This window comes from Myotis lucifugus, unplaced genomic scaffold (assembly GCF_000147115.1).
Source record: "Myotis lucifugus unplaced genomic scaffold, Myoluc2.0 scaffold_1125, whole genome shotgun sequence".
Lineage (NCBI taxonomy): Eukaryota > Metazoa > Chordata > Mammalia > Chiroptera > Vespertilionidae > Myotis > Myotis lucifugus.
The window spans coordinates 43,694-47,054 of NW_005872173.1; positions in this window are offsets into that span (position 1 = coordinate 43,694).

Below are 3,361 nucleotides of genomic sequence, written 5' to 3' on the forward strand. Positions count from 1 at the left end.
AGTTGCATATAGTCGCTCTGATTGGCTGGTGGGTGTGGCTTGGGCATAGCGAAGGTACGATCAATTAGCATCTTTGTCTTTTATTAGTGTAGATAGTAATGGTGATAGGTATGAGGGAAATGGGAAGCATTCCACAGTCCTATGATTAGTTCTTAGTCTTTTAGTGAGTCTGTGCCTCTGGGCTGTGAACTTCCCAAGTGTTTCTCAGTCTCCCCCAACTCCTAAGATGGGACAGGATGGCCAGATGGGCTGGATTTAGGCATTTCCCTTCTCCCGGGTCAGTTGGACTTTGTTAATACCTCAGCAGGATAGGCTCCTGTTAACAGTTTCTCCTGTGTGGGGGCCTTCTTAAGAAGAGCAGAGTGCTCCGAGTATTTCAAAATAGTTACTTTCCCCTCCCCCTTCCAGAAGCCCAAGGGGCTTTTTCTCAGTAGTTACTATGGGAACCTGGTTGAATCTTACTATACTGGGGGAACCCCAAGTAGGTCCCCCTGGAGTTTGTAACTCTCAGAGCTGTCTGCAATGAGCTTGTCATTTGTCAATTACAGTTCAGGTTTTCCTCCTGGGACTGGCTCCTGTTCGGGTCAGAGGTCTCTGGAAGCCGCCTGTCCCTCTGTCTGTCCATCTCTCCAGTCTTGGGGTCAGTGGTCCTCCCTCTGCTGCAGATGAGAGGAGAGTTGTTGATTTTTCAGTTGGCTCCGCGTTTTGCCTGCTGTTGGATAGAGAGGTGATTTCCTGCCTCCTTCTGTGCAGGACTGGGACCTGGAGGTCTTGCTCGCTGGCCTGGGGGCTGAGGGCAGGAGGAGCAGGAGGAGCACTGAGAAATGAGGCTCTGTGTCCCAGTCGGTGAGTCTGTGGTGCGGGAACATTGAAGTGAGGTGACCTACAGGTGCCTATGAGAGAGGCTGGCAGGCATCTGCCAGGTGTTATTGAGGCATCATTTTTTTCCTTTTCAGAAAAATAGCTCCTTAATGTGGATGTCTTCTGAGTTCGGTGTAAAACCTCTGTCCCTCCCTCCCACAGAGCTGGCACTCACCGGAGGGAACCAGAATAGCATGCAATGTTCTGACAGCTCTCCCAGCAGTGAGGCTAAATACAAACTATTCTAAATCTGTATCTGCTGCGAACATGAACAGGGACACAGTGTCATTCCGCTGAGGTTCATCCGGACAAATTATATGCAAAGAAGGGACATCCACGCTCCATCACTCCCCTGACTTTTCCAACATCACACCTTTGTGACCCAAAAAATAACTGGATTAGAGTCTCCTTTGTGTGGTAGCTCTGTCATGAAGATAGTGAGTGCAGACAGAAAGCAATGGAAAATGTGGAGGAAATACAATACAGGTTTTTCTGGTGATCTCGGTTTTGTATCTTTAAATCAGTCCGGTCTCTGTTAAGGGGCTTATTGGGTGGTAACACAGAGAAGTAAAGAGAGCAGACGTTTTCTCAGAGTGGCAAACCCAGCATCTCATGGAGAACTCACGAAGTATGAGGCACAGTAGTGGCTCTAATCCTCCATCCAAAGGTCTGGGAACCTGAGAGGCAATGAGCTGTGCTCCTGACAGCTCCTCCATCCACCGACTGCCTTGCCGACTCCTCTCTGCTTCTCTTGCCTGGTGGCCTTGTCTCATTTTCTGCCTTCTTCCTCAGCATCCTTTGGCTTATTCCTCTGCTGCCAACTGCTGATTCTTTCTTTCTAGATCTCTTATTAAAACCCCACAGGAGAGCCCTGGCCTGTGCTCCGGGACCGACCCATCTTGCTCACACTCTAGTCCAGTGTCCACCAGCTTCCTGACTCTGAAACCTCTATTGATCATGATTCCTCACCTGGCCGCTCATATTGGCATCTTTCTCTCTGGCTTCTGACACTTCAGTACCCTTCAAAGGCTTTGACTCAGACTTACTCTGTCAATTCTCTCCATTTCACATTGCCTCAGAAAGAAACCCTGACCCAGGGGGCCCACTGGCAGTGAAAGGTACAGGCTAAGCTGCTGTAACAAAAGACCCCAAAACTGTAGAGGCTTAAATAGATATGAGCTTATATCACTCAAGTAACAGTGCGGAGGTACATGGTCTATGGTTACCTGCTATCGTTAACACATAGCTTCCTTCTTTGGATTGAAGGTGGCTGGTCCCATTAATGCCTCTTGCCAGCCAGCAGGAAAGAGAAAAGGGGGATTGCACACCCTTAGAAAGTGCACATTGCTTGGGCTCACATCCCACTGACACAATCCTAGTCACGTGGCCCCACCCAGCTTCTAACAAGCCTGGGAAATATAGTCTTTAGGTGGGCAGTCACGCCCAGTTACAACCTGGAAGGGGTGCCTGGTTGGCTCACTGAGAGGAATGGGGGTGAATGGATCCTGTGTAACAACTAGTGGGCTCAGCCACAGGGAACAATTTGACCCAAGGTCAGGGGCAGATCCAGATTTTATGGGGCCTGAAGCTTATGCAACTTTTAGGGTTCTCTTTAAGATAAAGAATGCCAATGGTTAACCAGAAAATCATGAGTACGGGACCTTGGAAGGGGCCCAAGCTAGTGAGGAGCCCGAAAGCTTCAGCTTCACCAGCTTCATGGTTAAGCCACCTTTGCTCTGGTCCATTAATCCACGTCCCAATCAAGTTCTCCCAACTCCTACAAAGGGTAGTTTGGACCATTTCTATAGGATGGATCGCCTTGACTTTCAATGCCAGTGCCAAAGGTGGCAGCAGCATGTTGCTAAATGATAAGAAAACAAAACCTGTCTTACATTTCCACTTCCTGATGCTCTCGCTGTCGTCCCTACCTACCCACGCAATGCCACTTGCTGGTAAGCTGCCCCCAGCAAGGGTTGAAAAATGCTCTGCCACGAATGGTGTCACTGGGTTGTAGTCATAAAACGGCTGCTGTGATTTCTCCTCGGGAGCAGCCTGCTTCCCAGCCCCTGATTGGTGGAAAGACCTCCTTATTTATGGACAATTATTCTGTGCAGACAAGATACCATAAGAAGCCTGTTTGGCAGCTGCTCATGGAAACTCTTACTGTGTCTTCATTTTCATATCAGGAAGCACGCTGTAGGAGATGAAGAACAGACTGAGGACCATGGCATTATCCCGCACAGTCAATCAAGACCAGGCTAATTAGATTTTCCAGGTGCTTGGAAACTGTAGGACCGCATATTACACAAATATATAGATAAACATTCCCAGCCACAAGGACCAAAGAATTGCTGCAAAAGGCTTTAGGAAATAAGTCTTTAGAAAAGGCTTCAATTATCTTCCTTGCATTCATTCTCTCTCTCTCTCTCTTTCTCTCTCCTTTAGGAAACAACAATAAAACTTCAGTACAATTGCAATGCTTGGATTTGTGTATTATTAA